We start from the raw sequence: 9326 nt of genomic DNA on the forward strand, positions 1-9326 counted from the left end.
AACCAGACATAAACGGAAAGACACAAGACAATCTCTCAAACATACATATCCCCACCGTTCCGGAACCCAGACCTGACCTGAACTGAGTGTGAACCAAGAAGTTCGATGTCGTAGTCAGGCACAGCCGTTGGCTTCAAACAGCCAGCCTAGGGAAGACAGGGGAGGACAAAGGCCTCACCTTAGTGCCGGCAGTTTGCGTTTCCCAGGCGGCCACCGAACATCTGGCAGCTGGGCACGCATTTGGCATCTCGGTGGGATCTTCAAATTGTTGTGGAACAAAATGCCACACTGAAATTTCTTCTGAAAACTCAGTTTATTAACTGCTAGCAGTGAGAGAAGCTGAAGCAACTCTGCCTGGGCGTGGCCAGGCTCCAGCTTTTATACAACAATGTAAGCAACTTGCGTGCACAAACAACGGTACCATATATGGTCAATCAGGAAATGGATTCTTTATGCTGGCACATCACAGTACTTTTCCACTATCCTTATGCTTCCCACTCACTTCTGTGCCTATGTAACGAGTTCACTCAGAGTTCATGGTCTCCGGAGCCATCTTAGGTGCCTGGCTTCCACAAAGGCAAGAAGGGGCGCCTTAACCCTAGCCCTCACCTTTGGGTGGGTTTCTGTAACACCTGAGGTCTGCGGGGTGCAAGACCCCGAGAGACCCTGAGGAGGGAGAGTGGGGGCCAGGCACAGCTGCAGCCACCTGAGCCCTGTGGGGTGCAAGACCCTGAGGAGAGAGAGTTTGGGCCAGGCATGGCTACGGCTACCTGAGCCCATGGGGGACGGAAGCCCCATGGCCCCGAGTGAAGGGGCTGGTATGGAGCCCCGAGTGAAGGGTAGTAGGTCCAGATATGTTTCTAGATGCCTGAGTCTGTAATTTGGGCCAGAGGCCAAGTAAAGGGGGCTCAGCATGAGAGAGAGGGGCTAGTCCTGACCCTGGTATGTCCTCTACCACTGGGAGGCTGAATGTGGGTGAAAAGCAAGATCTATAGTGAGCACAATGACATGCTGCTCCAGGGAGGGAGTGGGAGTCCCCGTGAGGCCCTGGAACACCAGTTGTGGTGTGAGTTACCCCAGCTCCCACAACCAGGTGGGTAACCCCTAGTAGGGGCCAGAATGCAGACCCAAGAGAGTGAAGGAGCTAGTGGCAGAGGCCTGATGTAGAATACCCTTACTGGTCAATGCTGGGGCCAGGACTAGAACGGTCAAAAGGGCCAGGGGCCCACTGCGAGGGACGCCCAGAGCTGAGGGCCTGGGGTTCCAACTGGCCTTGGAGGTGAGGCCAGGGCCTGTGTGGCCAAAGGTCCCGAGGGGACCATGCCGGAGGGTGGAAATAGTTTCAGGAAGCTTGGCAGCCCGAATGAAGGTGGAGTACACCGCTGGAATGGAAGGATCTTAGAGGAGTGCGAACTGGAGGATTCTGGGGCCCAGTGTGGGGCTGGCGAGATTAACAGCTGGATGCTATCTGCAAGGCATGGGCTGCAGTGTAGGGGAGGGACAGAGCTGCAGACAGTGCCCCCTGGCATCAGGGCAAGAATGGGCAGCCTCCCACCTTAATTAACATCATAATTAATTAAGAACAAGGCATGGCAGGAGAGTCAGGTGGGTGGCTTGCCCAAAGGCAAGTGGGGAGTTTAGTACTGTGGCTAGGCGTGGAGCCCCACTTTGCTACACTGTTATCAATGATATTGCTGTTTAGTCTCTTGATCTAACACACAATTACTTCTGGACCTTATCTTGATTTTTGTTTTAATTCACATTAAATATCACCTTACTCCATGTGTGGTCTGGTTAATTTCAATAGGACTACACATAGTATGAGGTGTTAGTCATACTGGTCGTTTGTAGATGACACGTGGTCTCATGTTTTGACCGCCGCGACTTTATTTGTGTTTGCACAATCAGGATTTCCCACCGCTTTAAAAGTGTTTTTGGTGCGTTTAGTTAACCCTGCTCATAGAGGTCTTATTTCCCGGTGCCCCAGCTTAGCATGCCTGATTGTGTCGTGTACACACAGAGTGTCTCAAAGCATCTCAAAGATTTGTAATTGCTTTTCTTCACCACCAGGTGGTGCTGTGATTTTTCTTTAACCAGTAGGTGGTGCTGTTAATTTATTTTATGTATTATCCTTAACCACCTTCCCACTGCTCAGCTGACCAGGTCAGGGTTTGAGTGAGACATGGCTTTCGCTGACAATGGGGCCAATATGGTCAAGGCAGTCAATGATACCAACATTGTTGGCATCAAATGTGTGGCACGTAAGTTGCACCTCATTGTCAGGAATGCCTTGGAGGGGGACAGGGCTGCAGGTGATGGCATCAGCACCACCAGCAAGCTCATTTTAAAATGCAGGTGTCAGAACCCATTGTTCATATGGCTATAGTACAGTGGAGAATTCTATACTTTGATACAGAAGGCATAGTCTGTACCTAGAAAAAGTTCCCGCCAAATTGCAGCTTCTTTGCACAGTGGAGTTTTCTGCTGCAGAGGAGAACCCCGGTGCAAAGGAGAATTCCCGCCAAATTTGTAGCTTTCCTTGCAGGGTGCATTTCTCTGCTGCAGAGGAGAAGTGCTCGTTGCAAAGAGTTCCCGCCATTTGTATTATAGTCTGAGTCCCGCAATTGGCCAGTTCTAAATTATTCACATGTGGCGACTAGCAATTGGCTTGCTAGCCGTATAAGAGGCTTGAGCAGTTTCCGCCCAAGCTGGAGAACTCCACACACACCTCGTGGAGAGCTCTAAGCACGCTGTGGAGCCTAGCAAACTCCACGCGTGTGTCTTAGAGAAGAACTTAGCGGCCTGATCAACCACTAAGGACTCCCCGTCTCCGACCCAAGGGGGCCTAGCACACCCCCACCCGAGACGTAAGATGACTGCCGGCCCAAACACCCCGAACACCCCGACACATTTGCAGACCGACCAAAGCTGTAATTTCTGCCCGACTGCAACTGTAACTGAAGCAAGCTTCTGATCTGCACTGTACGAGCAGTGTAAGTAAAGCAATCTATTTTGTTAAATCAATACGCTTGAGTGCCTGATTCCACTCCAGGCGTCACAAGTACCCGCCCACCGACTAGGGCTCCTAAAGCCCCGAACCCCGCGCCGCGGTTCTCGGCGGCGACAGCAGGAAGGTGGCAGGCTACTTCCACCAGAGCATCAAGGGGTGGGGCAAGATGGTGTGGGATAAATAAACAGAGCTGAACATCCCGCAGTACAAAATCATTCAGGATGTGGATGCTCAGTGGAACTGCACATACCTGATGCTTGAAAGGCTGGTGGAGCAACAGAAGGCCATCCATAAGATGGTCTTGCTTGGGGAGATTGGAATCAGCGGTCCCCTTAACAAAACAGAGTGGGATACCATTTCCCAGATCTTGGTGGTCCTCAAGCCCTTCCTCGAGGCCACTGAGACCCTCAGTGTTGCTGATACCCTCCTTAGCCAGGTCATCCCCATACTGAGGGATCTTCAGAGCCAAATGGAGAGCTTCCAGCGGATCAATGTTCCTGGCTGGGGCAAGCTGCTATCACCAGACATCCAGGCATTGGTGAGGTGGCTGAAGGAGGGCATTAGGAAATGGCTGGATCCCCTGTGGTCCAGTTGGTTCACATGCTGGCTGCTATGCGTGACCCAAGGTTGAAGGGCAGCATATGCAGGAGCCAAAGCCTGAATCAGTGGATGGAGTGGTGAAGGGATCAGTGGTGAAGGGAGGCAGAACAACCTCCTAGGTACAGAAAGTCATGGACTAAATATAGACATTGGAATTCTGACATATTACAACCTATCAGACATCTGATTCCCCAGGTACCTCTGCACTTTTTAGCTGCGCTGCTATATCCCCCTTCCCTGCCCCCACCCCAGCCTGTCCCTCACCCCCTGCTGCCTCCATTTCCATTTTCACTGACTGGCTTTCTTGCCTGCATTGCATGCCAGCCTCTGGCTGCTTTACTATTCCTTCCATCCAAGAAGGACACACACACTCCAACTGCAGGTGCTTCCTCAGCCTGATAAAGGGTTTTTCAACCCAAAACCTTGCTAAGATATAGTTCAGTAACTATTCAGTTGGTCTGCTAAAAGATACCAGATTTACATTGACTCAAAGGACCTTGTCTACCAGTGCCATGTCCTTAGACCAACACCCTTAGCACCTGATCGGAAGGACGCAGGGCTCTGGGCACATGTAATCCCTGGGACTGGAGCTGGCAGGGAGAGTTCTCTGGCAGCTGCTGGAGAAGAAACTTCTGCAGGAGAGGAAAGAAAGGCTTTATGACAGTTTGGCTTCCTGAGGTGCTGCTGGTGCTACTGTGCTGCTGTTCACTAAGTTGTTATTTTACCTGTTGTCATTTAAAATGGTGAACCAGGCTGAGGCTGTAGGAGAGGAGGAGGCCTCATTGGGGCACACTACTGTGTCATGTAGAAGCCCCAGTGCCAGTGTGGGTGCACCTTACACACACACACACACACACACACACAGACACACAGTCATACATGTCATGAGTTTTACTTGTCAGCAGCCTGAAGTCGAGTTTCCCAGAAACCCTCACATCTATATTCTTGAAAGCTGGCAGGCTTCATGGCCTCAGCAGAGGCTACCATGCCTGCAGTTTTCACCCTGCTGTGCCTTACAACACACACATGACACAAGTTTTGCTTTCAAGAATTTGAGGTGCAGTTTCACAGAAATCCCTGCAACTATCTCCTTGAAACTTGGCAGGCTTCATGGCATCAGAAAGGGCTATGATCCCAGCATGTTTCTTCCAAATCAGGCATGAAATGACAAAGTTATCGGCAGTTTCATGCTTCTCCATTACAGTCTATGGATGAAACGTTGGAACAGTATCAAAACAGCAAAACAGTTTTCATGAAACAAAATGGAACAGTGCTTTTGAAATGAAACAAAACTCAAAATGAAACACTGTCCCATTGAAATGGCAAAACAGAAGTTGAAACGAAATAGTGCTGTTTCACACAGCCCTACTAACCATCTCCAAATACATATTGTTTTCTAGTAATGTAAGAGTGATGTTGCATACTGGGAGACCACCCTGAGCCTAGGTGGGTGCCAGTGGCAGGGTTTTGGGGTGAATGTGCCCAGCTACAGGATGGGGGGGACTTAGTAGAACACTCCCAGGCAGGGCAGGGGGCAGGGACTGTGGAGGCCAGTTCACATGTGTTACCAGATTTGCCCATTACTTTGGGGTGTGCTCATTTATTAGGGATAGTTTCTAGGGTCTTGGTAATTCTGTCAATGTGCTGCTTGTGTTACTATACGGAGCTGTATCTCTCCCTTCTGCTAGCCCTCACCCCCAATGGAGCTATCTTGCAGGACTCCGTTTCAATGGGGCTGGGTTCCTCCAGTCACCAAATCAGTCATACACACAAACACACACAAATTAACGTGACATGCCTGACCCGGATGGGTTGATCAACATGGACAGGCTGACACCCTCATATGCCAAGAATCAGTTCATCAGAGTAACAATAAACTTCAGTCAGACACAAGCACACAGGTAAACAGAATCCCTCGGAATCCGGCTGGGTGTCCAGCTGACACCCTCATGGGCCAGCATTCAGTTCATAAGGGCACGTCTGAGTCAAACTCGGTCAATCAGCCTGTACAAGCTGATCCCCTTATGTATTTCAAACTCAGCACATCCCAGTCTTTGGCCTCTTGATGAGCAGACCCCACAGTATTTTTGGGCTTCACAGGGATCTTTAGCTTAGGTAAAAGAAGCTTTGCTGCAGAGCACAGAAGGAAAGAGAAGCAGAGAAGGAAAAATATACCCAATTACTACCAGTTTGACTATAAAAGTTATTTATTGCTAAGCATATCAAATATATAATGGTACTAGTAGTAATAGACATACAAAAGAAAAACAAACACAAACAATTACAATACTACCCTGGTTTCACTAAGTATTTGGGGAAACTTAGCTCAAGCTTAACTGATACAGTTCAGGTTCAGAAATTTATGCCTAGAGTGAAAAGAGAGAGAGAGAGTGCTGGGATCTCACCAGTCCAAGGTACTCGGGCTGCAAAGCTGACAGGCATAGTCCTTGAAGGGAGATGATCTGTTCTTCCAGCGTCTCAAGAACAACAGGGGATGGTGTCAGCACAGGAGTTTTCTTTCTTTCTTTCTTTCAAGATGGCCGCCGACAGCTGAAGCCCTTCTAAGCTCCTCCAGCTCAGGTGCTTTCAGCTCGTTGCCTCGCACTCCCTGTCCCCCTTTTCCTGTCCCCCCCCCCAAAAAAACCCTTGCCTCTCCCCACCCTGTCCCTGGGGACCCCCTCCCTGCCCCTTCCCCCCACTTTCTGAGCCTTTTTCCCCTGGGCTCTGGCAGCCTCGTTTGCCTCTGCCCCTCCCCCACCCCCGCCTGAGTTGTCCCTTTGATTTCTGCTGCCTCCCTCCCCCAGGGCCCCTGCCCTTGGTCCCTGCCATCTCCCCTTGCCTTGGGGCTTGCCCTGAGCCCCTGCGGGGTTGCTCTGCTCCCCCTCAGGCCGATTTTGGGGCGTTTTCAGCCCCCTCCCAGTCCCAGTCCCCGGGCCAGCCTGAGGCTTTTTTTTTTTTTTTTTTTTTGCTGCGCTTCGCAGTTTAACCCTGTCCTGGCGAGGAATGGCGGCTCCTACGCCTGGCAGCTGGCATGAGGATGTCTCTCAGGACCTCCCACTGTCTCATGGCCTGAGGGTTCATGCCCCTCTCCATGTGGGGCTCGAGGCTTGCGTGGAGGCTCTGGCCGCCCTCCTGGGATGGCGTACCATCCGCTACGCGGGGCGCGTGAACACGGTCCCGATGATCTATTTGGGCAAGCCCGCCTTGGTTGACAGGGTGTGTGCGGAGGGCCTGGACATTGCGGGCATCCACTACCCTGTCACGCCCCTAGAGACTCAGGCAGTGAGGGTGGTGATTTCCAACGTCCCACCGCACGTTTCCAATCGGGAGCTGGCCAGGGGACTCGAGGCCTATGGGGTTCCTGCGAGTCCTTTTCGCCGCCTGCCGATGGGAAACAAGAACCCTCAGGGCAAGCACGTCCTGTCCTTTCGGAGGCAGGTCTTCATGCTCCTCAAGGAGGGCCCCCAGTCGCTGCCTCGCTCCCTGAGCCTCACGCTCGAGGGGCGGCGGTTTATTATCTATCTGTCTGTGGGAGAGACCACGTGCTTCAAGTGCGGGGGCTCCTCCCACCTGGCCGCGCAGTGCCCTCGGAGCAAGGCGGCCGGACCATCGCCGCCTGCGGCAGCGCCGAGAGACGGCGCGTCGACCTCTGGGGCACGCGACAGGCCCAGGGAGGCTGGGAGCTCTTCCTCCCGACCTCCTTCCCCCTCCGTTCCATCTCAGGGGACCGGGGTCTCCAGCGGGAAGCCATCGTCCAGCCGAGGGGCTGGTGCTGCTACCATGGCCCCGCCGCCCCCTCCCCCGTCTGTGGCGCCCCCTGCCCTCGGTGCGGCAGCCCCACCGGGTGGAGAGGCGGACGCCTCCCCTTGCCCCCTGCCTGCCCCGGCCGAAGTGGCTGGGGTGGCCGGGGACTGCGGCGCTGGAGCCTCATCGGATGATGGGGCTCGGGCATCCTCCCTACCACCCGAAAAAGAGAGGGAGATGAGGGGGGCCTCTCAGGACACCCCATCCCTGACAGCCCCCTCCTCGGCCAGTGCCGAGGACCCCCCCACTACAGAGCCGGACCCCGTTCCGGCCGCCACACCACCCGCCCCGTCGGATGTAGCCACCGACGAGGCAGACTTAGCGGGTGGGGGGGAGGGGCCTTCAGGGGTCCCCCTCCCCTCGCCTGTCCCCCAGCCCCCGGAGTCAGGCGGCAGCAGGGATAGTGGCGAATGTCTCTCTTCCGGTGGCCTGGCCCCGGGGGTGGCGGGAGAGCCCGCTGCCCCTTTGGCCACGCCCCAGCATACCGGAGCAGATGGGGAAGTTAGCGAGATGGAGATCCAGCTCTCGGAGTCTCGCAAGAGACGTCGTGAGCGGGATGGCCCCTCCCCCCCCAAGAAGACAGGGAATGTCCTCGCGGAGCCGGTCCTCGACTCGGACGACGAGAGGCGGCTGATGTGCCTGGACATCGAGGGGGTCGACGCTGCAGTTGCGGGCGAGCTCCCGCTGGGGGTGCGGCCTCGCCGCTCTTCCGTAGGCAACATCCACCCCAAGCTGGCGGAGCCCCCCTGGGTCTCTCCTGACTATGGGGGACTCCTGTCCTTGCTGAAGCTAACCAAGGGGCAGAAAAATGTAGCGGGGCACATCACCCAGTGGTGTGCGGACCCCAAAGTGTTTGTCAAGGCTGCCAGGGCGGCAGTCAAGCTCATGAAGCAAGATCGGGGCACACGTCAGATGGCCTACCGTCTGGACAAGCTTGCCCAGAGGGTGAGAGTGGAGTGGGGCCTGGGCGGGTCCCTCGACTAGAGTAGGGCACGGTAGGCCTTCCCTGACCTGTCTGTATTGCCTTGCTCTGCTCTTGGGTGCTCGCTCTTCCACCCGCACTCTGCTTTGCTCCTCCTCTCCCACACCCACCCCCATGGCAGCCACAACCATTGGCACCTTCAACGTCAACGGCTGTCGAGACGCGGTGAAGCGCGAGGCCGTCCTGGAGCTCCTGCGGCAGAAGAGGCTGGCCATCGCCTTCCTACAAGAGACCCACTCTGACAGGTTCAACCAGGCGGCCTGGCGGGCTGCCTGGCGAGGACAGGTGTTCCTGAGCCACGGCACCAGCCTCCGCGCGGGGGTCGCGACACTCTTATCGCCGCAGCTGCAGCTTGACGCTGCGGTGCCGCGGGAGGTCGTCCCCGGCCGCCTGCTGACCGTCCGCGTCACCCTCGCGCAACACCGTCTGCTGCTCGTCAACATCTACGCGCCCTCCGATGGCCAGGAGAGGGTCGCTTTCTTTGAGAGCTTGGCTGCCCTCCTGCGCGACGCTAGCGAGGATGATGACCTGCTCCTCCTCGGGGGCGATTTCAATTGCACCACTGCCCCGCGCCTCGACCGCACAGGGCCTGAGCCCCACCTGCCCTCCGCTCGCAAGCTGCAAGCTGCCCTGGAGGGGGCAGACCTCGTGGACGTCTGGCGAGCCCTGCATCCCGATGCGCGCCAGTACACCTGGGCCAAGACGAGTGCCGGCGGTCTCACCATGGCTCGCCTCGACCGCCTTTATATCACCAGGCACCACCTGCCACTCCTGCGCAGCAGCCGCATCGCTCCCTCGGGTCTATCAGATCATGGCCTGGCCTTCAGCGAACTGAGCCTGCCGGGGAGAGCCTGTGCACGGGCACCGTATTGGTGTTTGAACATTAGTCTGCTCCAGGACTCTTATTTCCGGGACTGCTTTGCCCACTTT

This window comes from Alligator mississippiensis, chromosome 10, assembly GCF_030867095.1.
Source record: "Alligator mississippiensis isolate rAllMis1 chromosome 10, rAllMis1, whole genome shotgun sequence".
NCBI classification, from domain to species: domain Eukaryota; kingdom Metazoa; phylum Chordata; order Crocodylia; family Alligatoridae; genus Alligator; species Alligator mississippiensis.